This window comes from Heterodontus francisci, chromosome 14 (genome assembly GCF_036365525.1).
Source record: "Heterodontus francisci isolate sHetFra1 chromosome 14, sHetFra1.hap1, whole genome shotgun sequence".
NCBI classification, from domain to species: Eukaryota; Metazoa; Chordata; class Chondrichthyes; order Heterodontiformes; family Heterodontidae; genus Heterodontus; species Heterodontus francisci.
The window spans coordinates 86,399,447-86,413,728 of record NC_090384.1 but is presented as its reverse complement, the minus strand read 5'-3'; the positions used below and the strand labels follow the sequence as shown (position 1 = coordinate 86,413,728).

Below are 14,282 nucleotides of genomic sequence, written 5' to 3'. Positions count from 1 at the left end.
TTGGAGACAATCATTTTAATGGATAAAAAAGCAGTAGGAACATCCTGCTGGTTAATTTGTTAGCAATTGAGAGTGACTGCCCTTGACATCAAGGCAGCATTTGACCAGGATGGCATCAAGGAGCCCTAGCAAAACTGAGGTCAATGGGAATCAGGGGAAAAACCCTCTGCTGGCTGGAGTTATACCTAGTGCAAAGGAAGATGGTTGTGGTTGTTGGAGGTCAATCATTTGAGCTCCAGGACATCACTGCAGGAGTTCGTCAGGGTAGTATCCTCGGCCCAATCATCTTCAGCTGCTTCATCAATGACCTTCCTTCAATCATAAGGTCAGAAGCGGGGATGTTCGCTGATGATTGCACAATGTTCAGCACCATTCACGACTCCTCAGATACTGAAACAGTCCATGTAGAAATGCAGCAAGACCTGGACAGTATCCAGGCTTGGTCTGATAAGTCACAAGTAACATTAGCGCCACACAAGTGCCAGGCAATGACCATCTCCAACAAGAGTGAATCTAACCATCTCCCCTTGACATTCAACAGCATTACCATCGCTGAATCCCCCACTATCAACATCCTAGGGGCTACCATTGACCTGAAACTCAACTGGAGTAGCCAAAAAATACCGTAGCCACAAGAGGAGGTCAGAGGCTTGGAATCCTGAGGCGAGTAACTCACCTCCTGACTCCCCAAAGACTGTCCACCAACTACAAGGCACAAGTCAGGAGTGTGATGGAATACTCTCCACTTGCCTGGATGGGTGCAGCTCCAACAACACTCAAGAAGCTCGACACCATCCAGGACAAAGCAGCCCACCTGATTGGCACCCCATCTACAAATATTCACTCCCTCCACCACCGACGCACAGTGGCAGCAGTGTGTACCATCTACAAGATGCACTGCAGCAATGCACCAAGGCTCCTTAGACAGCATCTTCCAAACCCGCGACCTCTACCAACTAGAAGGACAATGGCAGCAAATGCATGGGAACACCATCACCTGCAAGTTCCCCTCCAAGTCACACACCATCCTGACTTTGAACTATATCGCCGTTCCTTCACTGTCGCTGGGTTAAAATCCTGAAACTCCCTTCCTAACAGCACTGTGGGTGTACCTACCGCACATGGACTGCAGCGGTTCAAGAAGGCAGCTCACCACCACCTTCTCAAGGGCAATTAGGGATGGACAATAAATGCTGGCCTGGCCAGCGACGCCCACATCCCACGAATGAATAAAAAAAAAATTAAGATTCATTAATTTAGCTCCGTGCTTAAATTATTTAATTTTTTTAATCCAGATAGTAACATCCTTCATTTTGATGAACACAGAATTTGGTTTGTAATAACTAATCCTTTAAATTAGAATAAAACATCAAATCTACCGCAACATTTCTACATTCGCTCATTCAATATCTGGAATTGAATAAGTAAAATCACTTAAATAATTGTTACATTTTCTGAGGCAATTATTGGCAAATCTCAAAAAGTAAGTGACAGTAGTCAAGTATCCTTGTGTCTGCTCATCGTAGAGAAAATATAGACTTGAGTGAAGAGTGATCGAATGTCTAGAGAAATTGTCAATAGAAAACGAAGATGGATTTTAATGAGCAGGAGTATGTAGATTTGGAAATGGGTGGGGGGTTAAAACTGGCAAAATTGACAGCATGTTGGGAAGCTGGCTCCAACCTGCTGAGATTTGTATTTTCCTCAGTGCATTAGGCTGTGTGCAAGCAAACACTTTAAGAGAGGCAGATTGCCACTTAACATATGTTAGTCGCTCACTTAGGGCAATATTGACATGGATTTTAACTTTAACTTTGGGTCCTCAGGTTCCTCGGGCATCCTGCAACTCGCCAGTGAAAGCAAGGCGAATACACAGCTGCAATTGATGGAGGCGGGGGTGGGGGCAGTGGTTGAAGCCATGTCAAGGAAAAATATTAAAAGGTCTTGCATTTATACAGCATCTTTCCTGACCAGAGGATATCCGTTTCAGCAGATGAAGTACTTTAAAAGTATGGTCACGGCTGCAATATAGGATACTAGCAGCCAATTTGCACACAAGCTCCCACAAACAGCAGTGTGATAAAGACCAGATAATCTCTTTCTGTGATGTTGATTTAGGGATAAATATTGCCCAAGACACCAAGGATAACTCACCTGCTCTTTGAAATAGTGCCATGGGATCTTTTACATACACCTGAGATAACAGCCGGGTTCTCAGTTTAATGTCTTCTCCAAAAGAAAGCACCTCTGGCAGTGCAACACTCCCTCAGTACTGTATTGGAGTGTCAGACTTGATTAGTGTGCTCAAGTCATGGAGTTGGACTTGAAGCCAGGACTTTCTGACTCTTTGACTTTACCAGTGGCAATAAATATTCAGTCCTCACAGCTGCTTTCTTACCTGATTGTGGAAAAGGGCTTCTTCACAGTACTTTTGCTGAGAGGTTAATTGCTCTCTTTGGAGATTTCTTCAACACCTTGGAGCTGTTATTGACAGTTTAGGGTTTGGAGCTCTGATCCACCAGACCATCATGACTGCTGCTTACCCTGCCTTATATTGGACAGCAGATGAGGGCCAGCAACTATCACAGCAACACCAGCACCTTGCTAGTCACAGACCTGTAGCTCCACAGGAGAGAGGGAAGCAGCAGCAGAGAGGTACAGTTCAGAGGAGCTATAGGCAGAGGATAAGCTTCCTTGACATGCCTGATCACCAGTGTCTCAGAAGGATCAGGGTGTCCCACCGGAGGAACAGACGGGCATTTCTGAAGCTGCAGACGTGAATCCAGGATGATATGTTGCCTTCCTGGTGCCAGGGTCAAGGCTGTCACTGAGAGGTGGCAGAGAACTTTGAGGGAGGAAGGGGAACAGCCAGTTATCGTGGTCCATGTCATTACCAACGACATAGGTAGAAAGAGGGAAGAGGTTCTGCAGGCAGATTTTAGTGAGCTAGAAAGAAGTCTAGTCAAAAGGACCTAAAGGTAGTAATCTCCAGATTACTCCCAGTGCCATGTGCTTGTGAGTATAGAAATAGGAGGATAGAAGAAATGAAAGGATGGCTGGAGAGATGGTGCAGAAATGAGGGCTATAAATTCTTGGGACAGTAGGAGCAATTCTGGGGGAGGTGGGACCTTTACAGGCCAGATGGGTTGCACCTCAACAGGGCCAGGACCAATGTTACTTAGGGGTGATTTGCTAGGACTATTTAGAAGGGTTTTAGCTAACTTGGCAGAGGGATGGGAACAAGGATGTAATATTAGAAAGGAAAAACAAAGTAGACAAGGTGCTGGGAGAGGCAGATAGTACAAGAGTAAGAAATGGCCAGGCATTAGGTGAGGTCAGAGTAAAAGGGAATGCAATATGGTCTAAATTAGGTTTAGAGTACATGTATGTGAATGCACAGAGAGTGGTAAATAAGGTTGGTGAGCTGCTGACACAGATAGACATGAGGATTATGATGTTGTGATGATAATGGAGACCTGGCTCAAAAAGGGAAGGACTGGGTACTACATATTCCTGGATACAAGGTCTTCAGGGAAGGAAAGAAAAGACAAGTGGTGGTGGTATTGATTAAAGAGGATATTACAGTGTTGGAGAGAGAGGATGCCCTTGAGGGGGTCAAGGGCACTATTGATTGATTGGAGTTAAGAAACAGTAGAGGTATCATCACACTACTGGGTGTATTCTATAGGCCACTGACTGATTGGTATCCATCCATCTACATAAGATGATGGGCATGCAGCAAACAATCCATTTAGGAACATAGGAACATGAGTCGGCCATTCAGCCCATGGAGCCTGCTCCGCCATTTAATACGATCATAGCTGATCATCAACTTCAATACCTTTTTCCAACACTATCCTCATATCCCTTTATGTCATTTGTATTTAGAAATCTGTCAATCTCTGCTTTAAACACACTCAATGACTGAGCTTCCACAACCCTCTGGGGTAGAGAATTCCAAAGATTCACAACCCTCTGAGTGAAGAAATTTCTCCACATCTCTGTCCTAAGTGGTTTCCCCCTTATTTTGAAATTGTATCCCTGGTTCTAGACTCCCCAACCAGAGAAACATCTTACTTGCAATTACCCTGTCTATCCCTTAAGTATTTTGTAGGTTTCAATGAGATCACCTCTCATTCTTCGAAACTCTAGAGAATACAGGCCCAGTTTCCCCAATCTCTCTTCATAGGACAGTCCCGCCATCCTGGGAACAAGTCTGGTAAGCCTTCGTTGCACTCCCTCTATGGCAATAATATCCTTCCTAAGGTAAGGGGACCAAAACTGCACACAGTACTCTAGGTGCAGTCTAACCAAGGTTCTATACAATTGAAGCAAGACTTGACTACTCCTGTACTCAAATCCACTTGCGATAATGGCTAACATACCATTAGCCTTCTTAATTGCTTGCTGCACCTGCATGTTAGCTTTCAGTGACTTATTGACAAGGCCACCCAGGTCCCTTTGTACATCTCTTTCTAACCTCCTACCATTTAAGAAATAATCCACATATCTATTACTCCAAACAAAGTGGACAACCTCACATTTTTCCACATTATATTCCAACTGCCACATTCTTGCCTACTCACTAAGTCTTTCCAAATCCCCTTGCAGCTGCTTTGCATCTTCCTCACAACACACATTCCCACCTAGTTTTGTATCATCTGCAAACTTGGAAATACTACATTTGGTCCCCACTTCCAAATCATTGATATATGTTGTGAACAGCTGGGGCCCAAGCACTGTTCCCTGCGGTACCCCACTAGTCATAGCCTGCCAACATGAGAATGACCCGTTTATTCCAACTCTCTGTTTTTTGCTTGTTAACCAATCCTTAATCCATGCCAGTATATTACCTCCTATCCCATGTGCTTTAATTTTGCTAACCAACCTCCTGTGGGGGATTTTATCAAAAACCTTCTGAAAATCCAAGTATACCACGTCCACCGACTCCCCTTTATCAATTCTGTTCGTAATATCCTCAAAAATCTCCAACAGGTTCGTCAAACATGATTTCCTATTCATAAATCCACGTTGACTATGCCCAATCAGATCATTATTATTCAAGTGTCCGTTTATCACTTCCTTTAGAATATATTCTAGCATTTTCCCAAATGAGTGATGTAAGGCTAACAGGTCTCTAATTCCTTGCTTTCTCTCTCCATCCCTTCTTAAATAGTGGGGTGACATTTGCGACCTTCCAATCTGCAGGAATCGCTCCAGAATCTATAGCATTTTTGAAAATGATCACCAATGCATCCACTATCTGCATAGCTACCTTTCTCAACACTCTGGGATGTAGAATATCATGTCCTGGGCACTTATCAACCTTCAGCCCCACTAGTTTCTCCAATACAACCTTACTAATACTAATTTCCTTCAATTCCTCATTCTCCCTAATCCCTTGGATCTCTAATTCTGGGAAATTTCTTGTATCTTCCTCAGTGAAGACAGACACAAAGTAATCATTTAGCTTCTCTGCCATTTCTCTATTCCCCATTATAAATTCTCCTGACTCTGCCTGTAATGGATCCACATTTGTCTTCGCCAAACATTTCTTTTTTACGTACCTATAGAAACTTTTGCAGTCCATTTTTATGTTTTTGTTAGCTTACATTCAAATTCTATTCTCCCTTTCTTTATCAGTTTCTTCATCCTCCTTTGCTGTATTCTAAAATCCTCCCAATCCTCAGGTTTACTACTATTTCTGGCAACGGGTTCAGTTCTGGGTACTGCCTGTGCGGAGTTTGCAAGTTCTCCCTGTTATCTGCGTGGATTTCCTCCGGGTGCTCTGATTTCCTCCCACATGCCAAAGACTTGCAGGTTGAGAGGTAAATTGGCCATTGTAAATTGCCCTTCGTGTAGGTAGGTGGTACGAGAATTGAGGGAAGGTGGAGATGTGAGAGGGATTAATGTAGGATTAGTGTAAATGGGTGGTTGATGGTCGGCACAGACTCGGTGGGTCGAAGGGCCAATTTCAGTGCTGTATCTCTCTATGACTCTATAACTTTATAGGCCTTTTCTTTTAATCTTATACAATCCTTAACTTCCTTTGTTATCCACGGTTGACTGCCTTTACTTTTGGGGTTTTTATGCCTTGAAGGAATGTATAGCTGTTGTAAATTATGTAATATTTCTTTAAAGACTATCCATTGCCTACGTACTGTTATACCTTTTAATGTATTTTCCCAATCCACCTCAGCCAATTTGTCCCTCATACCTTCATAATTTCCTGTGTTCAAATTTAACATCCTGGCTTCAGATTGAACTACCTCACTTTCAAACTTAATGTAAAATTGGGCCTTTAAGTCACCTACCTTGTTGCAAATGCTATATGTATTCAGGTAGAGTGCCCTTAACCTTGTCGTCTTGACATTCTGCATTCTAAGCCTAGTTGATGCTCGCCTTTGTTTCACCTGCCTTCTGATGTCCCTTGTTACTTTTCTACCAGCTTTACTTCCTTCCAATTGTTGCTACCCCTCAAGTTCCCATCCCCCTGATAAGCTAGCTTACCCCTCCCCAACAGCACTAGCAAATCTCCCTGCAAGAATGTTAGTTCCGGTCCTGTTAATCTTTACCCCATCCATCTTGTACAGGTCCCACCTGCCCCAGAACCAGTCCCAATGCCTGAGAAATCTGATGTCCTCCCTCCTATGCCAATTCTCCAGCCATGTGTTCAATTGATCAATCCTCCAATTCCTACACTCACTAGCACATGGCACTGGGAGTAATCCTGAGATTACTGCTTTGGAGATCCTGCTTTTTAATTTCCTTCCTAACTCCCTAAAATCTGCTTTCAGGACCTCATCCCTCTACCTACCTATGTCATCGGTACCAATGTGGACCGTGACCTCTGGCTGTTCACCCTCTCCCAGAAGGATGTCCTGCAGCTGCTCCATGACATCCTTGACCCTGGCACCAGGAAGGCAACACACCATCCTGGAATCACGTTTACCACTGCAGAAACGCCTGTCTGATCCCCTGGCTATCGAATCCCCTATCACTATTGCTCTTCCACTCTTCTTCCCCCCATTCCTGTGGGCTGAGCCACCCACGGTGGCATGGACTTTGGGCTGACTGCACTCCCCCGAGGAACCATCGCTCTCACCAGTATACAAAATGGAAAACCGATATGCAAGAAAGATAGACTCAGGGGACTCCTGTGCTGCCTGCCTGGTTCTCTTAGACTGCCTGGTGGTCACCCATTCCCTCTCTGCCTGCGCGCTACCAACCTGCAGTGTGATCACCTCCCTAAATGTGCTATCCACGTAGTCCTCTGCCTCGCAGATGCACAACAGTGACTTCAGCCGCCGCATGAGTTCCGAAACCCGGAGCTCAAGCTTCTGCAGCTGGTGACACTTCCTGCAAATATGTTCTTCTAGGACATATGGTGTATTCATGACGTCTCACATATTCCACTTGGCTGAGCTGACCTGCCATTACATAACTTTAAATTTTTTTTATTACAATGAGAAGTAAAATAACTTAGGTGGGGTGTCTTCTCTTGGCACACCTTTTCTGATGGCTGTGAAGGCCAATCCTTGAGAGGCAGGTTCTGCCAAGTCATTGTGAATTGTTGTTTTGGTGTTGGTGCCTGTTGTCAAGCTGCTGTAGCAACTGGTCATCGTGGTAGTGCAACCAGTTCACAGGATGTGTCACCATTTTCCTCTTTTGCCAGCTAGTGACTCCCAAATGCGACAGTCAACATTTAGGGCCTTCATGTCACCAGCTGGTGAAAGAGGGAAAGGCCACTAACTAGTGGGAAAGATATAGAGGAACAAATTTGCAAGGAAACTATAGAGTAGTTACAATAAAAGACTTTATTCTAATATGGACTGGGATAGTAATAGAGTAAAGGGCAGAGAGGGGGAAGAGTTTCTGAAGTGTGTCCAGGAAAATTTCCTAAATCAGAATGTTTCTGGCCCAATGAAGAAGGGGGAATTGCTGGATCAGGTTTTGGGGAATGAGGTGGGTCAAGTGGATCAAGTATCAGTAGGGGAACATTTAGGCAATAGTGATCATTGTATCATAAAGTTTAGGTTATATATAGTAAGGAACAAGGGACCAAAGTAAAAAAATAATTAATTGGGTGAGAACGGATCTGGCTGAGGTAAATTAGAACTAAATATTGGCCGGCAGAACTATAACAAAACCATGGGCTGCCTTTAGAGAGGAGATGGCTCAGCTACAGATAAGGTGCATTCCCACAAAGGGTCTTATAAGAATTGGCCAGTGAGATAGTTGATGTGTAGTTTTTAATTTTCCAAAATTCCTAGATTTGGGGAAGGTGCCATTAGATTGGAAAAGAGCCAATGTAACTCCTTTATTCAAAAAGAGAGGGAGACAGAAAGCAGGAAACTATAGGCCAGTTAGCTTAACATCTGTCATAGGAAAAATGTTAGAATCTATTATTAAAGACATTATAGCAGGAGTCTTAGAAAAATTCAAGGTAATCAGGCAGAGTCAATATGGTTTTGAAAAAGGGAAATCATGTCTAACCAATTTATTGGAGTTCTTTGAAGAAGTAACATTTGCTGTGGATAAAAGGGAACCAGTGGATGTACGGTACTTAGATTTCCAGAAGGCATTTGATAAAGTGCCACATCAAATGTTATTGCAGAAAATAAAGGCTCATGGTGTAGGGGGTAACATATTGGCATGGATAGAAGATTGGCTAGTTAAGAGGAAACAGAGAGTAGGCATAAATGGGTCATTTTCTGGCTGGCAACATGTAACGAGTGGTGTGTCAGACGGATCAGTGCTGGGGCCTCAACTTTTTACAATTTATATAAATAACTTAGATGAAGGGACTGAAGGTATGGTTGCTACATTTGCTGATGACACAAAGATAGGGAGGAAAGTAACTTGTGAAGAGGGCATAAGGAGGTGACAAAGGAATATAGATAGGTTAAGTGAGCGGGCAAAGATCTGGCAAATAGAGTATAATGTGGAAAATGTGAAATTGTCCATTTTGGCAGGAAGAATAAAAAGGAAGCATATTATCTAAATGGTGAGAAATTGCAGAGCTCTAAGATGCAGAGGGATCTGGATGCCTGAGTGGACGAATCGCAAAAGGTTAGTATGCAGGTACAGCAAGTAATTAGGAAAGCTAATGGAATGTTATCATTTATTGCAAGGGGAATTGAATACAAAAGTAGGCAGGTTATGCTTCAGCTATACAGGGCATTGCTGAGACCATATCTGGAGTACTGAGTACAGTATTGGTCTCCTTACTTAAGGAAGGATGTGGATGCGTTGGAAGCAGTTGAGAGAAGGTTGACTAGACTAATACCTGGAATGGGGGGGTTGTCTTATAAGGAAAGGTTGGACAGGCTAGGCTTGTATCCGCTGGAGTTTAGAAGAGTAAGAGGTGACTTAATTGAAACATATAAGATCCTGTGGGGTCTTGACAGGGTGCATGTGGAAAGGATGTTTCCTCTTGTGGGACAATCAAGAACTAGGGGTCATTGTTTAAAAATAAGGGGTCGCCCATTTAAGACAGAGATAAGGGTCATAATTCTTTGGAACTTTGTTCCTCAAAAGGTGGTAAAAATATACAAAAAATCTGCTTCTAAGGCAAAGGCATATAGATTCTTGATAAGCAAGGGGGTGAAAGGTTATCAGAGGCAAGCGGGAATGTGGAGTTGAGTTTACAGTCAGATCAGCCATGATCTTTTAAATGGCAGAGCAGGCTCAAGGGGCCGAATGGCCTACTCCTGCTCCTAATTCGTATGTTTGTATGTTTGTAAAGGGGACAGGTAGGACAAACAAAGCCAGAGCTCTATGAATGATGAAAGAACTACAGAGTAAGATGAAACTTAAAAAGGATGCATATGACAGATGTCAGGTTGATAATGCAAGTAAAAACCAATCTGAATATAAAAAAGTTCAGAGGGGAAGTGAAAAAGTAATAAGAAAAGCAAAGAGAGAGCATGAGAAGAGACTGCAGCTAACATAAAAGGGAATCCAAAATTCTTCTATAGACATTTAAATAGTAAAAAGATAATAGAAGGAGGGGAGGGATCGATTAGGGATAAAAAAAAAATTGTCTGAAAGCAGAGGGCATGGCTGAGGTACTAAATGAGTACTTTGCATTTGTCTTTTCCAAGGAAGAAGATGTTCCCAAATTCATAGTGAAAGAAGAAGTAGTTGACACTGAATGGGCTAAAAGTTGATAAAGAGGATGTATTAGAAAGGCTGGTTGTACTTAAAGTTGAGAAGTCACCAGAGATACATCTGAGGATACTAAGGTAAGTAAGAGCGGAAATTGTGGAGGCACTGACCATCATCTTCCAATCCTCCTTTGATGCAGGGGTTGTGCCTAAGGACTGGAGGATTGCAAATGTTCAAAAAATAGTGTAAGTGTAAGCCCAACAACTACAGGCCAGTCAGTTTAACCTCAGTGGTGGGAAATATTTTAGAAATGATAATTTGGGACAAAATTAACAGTCACTTGGACAAATGTGGATTAATTAAGGTAAGCCAGCCCGGATTTGTTAAAGGCAAATCATGTTTAATTAGATTGAGTGTTTTGATGAGGTAACAGATGAGGGTTGATGTGGTATACATAGACCTCCAAAAGACATTTGATAAAGTGTCATATAACAACAAAGTTGAAGCCGATTGTAATGAAAACCCTACATGCCAATGGAAATACTAATTTCATTGTGTGGAACTTTGCCTGAGACTTTTACTGGAAATTGTTATCAACAACTTTTAAAACAGAACAGCTAGCAGTCAAGATGGCCACGCACAATTTGCATGTGAAAAAACAAAGGATTAGGCAGGAGACAGATGTGATTAACTCAGCCTAGCCAGAACAATGGGGTGCTCTCTGATTCACTTATCTGAGATAGCCTTGTCAATACTGATCGTCAAAAGCCATCGACACCCATTGACTTTGAAAGAGCCAACCACCCCCCTGCCAAGTATGTCTGGGCAGCATGGGGGGACAGCTTTGAATTTCAGAGACCATTCCAGAAGATTCTTATTCAAACACAAAGAGGTGGTCATATCATGTGACTGCTTGGGCCACTCTGGAGATTTGTGAGTGACGACTCAGAATGCAGACAGCAAGGAAACATCTCTCTCTCCTCCCTCCCTCTCTCCATTAAAGTCCCAGAGAAGCCTCGGCTGCAACTACTAAGCCTCAAACCTACAGCCTAGCACAGCCAACAACTAAGGGACAAGGATAAAGCCCCTCTTCTGTCTTCTGGAACCTGAGAAGCAAGCCCGAACCATGCACATGGCCCAGCAAGGACTTCGGGACTACAATTTCAGCTAAGAACTCTGGAACTGTGATTCAATATTTAAATTCCATTTATTACAGACTCTACTCCAACCTCCCAACTTTATTTTTTCCTCTGTAATTTATGTGTGTGTGTGTGTGTGTGTGTGTATTTCTCGTGTGAATGTGAGTGTGGGTATGTTGCATATTTTAGTCATTTTAACCGGTTTAGAGTGATAAGGATAATAAACTTACATCTTTCTCATTTAAACCCAAGAAAACCTGTCTGATTGGTTTATTTGCAATAATATTAGAGGAACAGGAGCAAGTGCTCACTGAGGTGGTAAGTTAAATTACTGTGCTAATAGGATAAACCCTGTCGCGGTCAAACCAGTGAAGGGGCGAAAGGGGAGTCTGAGACCCTTCCTCACCTGATCCTAACACTATACAATTGAAGGGACAGTGGCAGCATGGATGTGAAGTTGGCTGAGTGGCTGAAAACAGGGGGTAGTGGTGAACAATTGTTTTTTGAATGGAGGAAGTTATACAGTGGGGTTCCACAGTGGTTGGTTCTTGGAGCCCTGCTTTTCTTGATTATATTAATGAGCTAGACTTTGGTGTGTAGGGTACAATTTCAAAATTTGCAGATGATACAAAACTTGAAAGTATTGTTAACAGTGAGAAGGATAGTGATAGGCTTCAAAAGAACATAGACAGTCTTGTGGAATGGGTTGACACATGGCAGATGAAATTTAATGCACAGAAGTGTGAAGTGATACATTTTGTAGGAAGAATGAGGAGAAGCAATATAAAAGTAAAAGATACAATTCTAAAAGGGGTGCAGGAGCAGAGGGACCTGGGATGTATTTGCAGAAATCATTGAATATGGCAGGTTGAGAAAGTGGTTACTAAGGCATATGGGCTCCTGGGCTTTATAAATAGAGGCATAGAGTCAAAAACAAGGAAGGTAAGGTGAACTTTTCTAAAATACTGGTTCAGCCTCAACTAGAGTAATGTGTCCAATTCTGGGCACCACATTTTCGGAAAGATGTGAAAGCATTAGAGAGGGTGCAGAAAAGATTCACGAGAATGGTTCCAGGGATGAGGAACATCAGTAATGTTGATATTTTGGAGAATCTGGTGCCATTCTGCTTAGAGAAAAGAAGGCTGAGAAGTGATTTGATAGAGGTATTCAAAATTATGAGGGGTCTAGACAGAGTAGATAGTGAGAGGCTGTTCCCATTGGGGGAAGTGTTGAGAACCAGAGGACACTGATTTAAGTTTAATGCCAAAAAATATTGGCAACATGAGGAAAAACCTCTTTACACAGCGTGTGGTTAGGATCTGGAATGCACTGCCCGAGAGTCTGGTGGAGGTAGATTCAATCATGGCTTTCAAAAGGGAACTGGCTAATTATCTGAAGCAAAACGATTTTCAGTGCTACAAAGAAAGGGCGGGGGAGTGGAACTAGCTTCTTTGCTCTTGCAAAGAGCAGGCACAGACAGAAACGTTGATGAGGGCAATGAGCTTGGTATGTCTTCCTTTGGCTTCCTTCTGTGCTGTAATCATTCTTGGATTCTATGATTCTCGGCTTTACCAGTGGCTGTCAAAGCCACCACCACCCTCAATATCTTTGCCTGCAAATCCTTCCAGGGATTGGTCAGAGATATTTGTAGGATCTTGCAGTTGACAGCACATTATTGCATGAGACAGGGGACTGATGACTGAAGTTCTTCAGCACCACCAATTATGTCAATTTTGCCTGCGATATCAGTCAGAATGGGTTTGCAGCTCTGACTGGCTTCCCATAAGTACAGGACATTGTCTACTGCACACATGTGGCAGTTAAGGCACCTATAGGCACCAGGAGTGTTTGTCAACCACAAGAACTTCCATTTCATCAATGTGCATCTACAAAAAGATCTTTATGCAGGTTTGCACAGGATTCCTGGGCAGCTGCCATGATGCTTTTGCTGTGCAGCGGTCCATCCTCCCAGATGCTTAGCTCCTGGAAGCAGAGTTACTGACTGGCTGCTTGGAGTCATGGATTACCCACTTAAAATGTAGCTAATAACACCTCTCAGAAACCTGAAAAATGAGACCCAGGAGTGATACAATGAATGTCAAATCAGAACCAGACGTGCCATCAAATAATCCATTGGCATGCTGAAGATGCACTTCAGGTGCCTGGAGAAATCTTCAGTACATCCCAGCCAGTTTCTCCAGGATTGCCATGGTGTGGTGTGCTCTGCACATTTCCCAGCAGCAAGGTTTATACCTGTAGGATGACCAGGGCACAGAGCCTCTTCAGAGGAGGAAGACGGGGAGGCAGAAGTTGATGAGGGCAATGAGCTTGGTATGTCTTCATAATTGTGAGGTTCATGTAGCTTCTACCAGTGTAACCATCTCACAACCTCATGCAAAATTCACCTTTGCTCTCTGCCACCCCGCCATCCCATCCCACAACAGCACCACTAACAAAAAACAGTCCTGCAAAAAACTAAGCATCGCTTTCATATTCCCCAATTAGTTGCCAACCAATTAGCTCTTCCCATTCACCATCATACAACTGAAAAGGACACTTGCCAACCAGCAACCAAGTGTGGGCAGCAAAGGAAATTGGTGCGAGCTAAAAATATTTATGAGCATCAAATAAACAAACTAGACAGAACATTATAAAACATAACATTATAAAATGTGGAATACACCCATATGAATGCCTTTGAGAAGGTGCTGGTGAGCCGCCTTCTTGAATCACTGCAGGCCATGTGGCGTAGGTACACCCACAGTTCTCTTCCTTTTCCTATTGCTTCAACATGTTGCAACCCCTGTGGCTTCAGCAGAGGTGGAGGCAGGCTGCTCATTTTCCTGCTCTGACTGTTGAGTTGCTCTTGGCCGACCTCCTCTGGGTTTTGGAACCTGTATGGGTTCCGCCAAATACTGCTCCATCTGCACCGGCTCAGGGGCAAACTCAGCCATCAGGACATGAGGCAGCTTGTTGGCTGATTGGTAGGGGTGGAGTGTGTGGCAGCAACTGGTAAGAAGTGGAAGCACTTTG

The 14,282-nt window shown here is 43.3% G+C and overlaps 1 protein-coding gene across 2 annotated transcripts in view; it reads left to right on the top strand.

Moving 5' to 3' along the window:
• luzp2 (leucine zipper protein 2) overlaps window positions 1-14,282 on the top strand; it is a 355,809-nt gene that overhangs the window by 117,111 nt on the left and 224,416 nt on the right. The window lies entirely within an intron of this gene.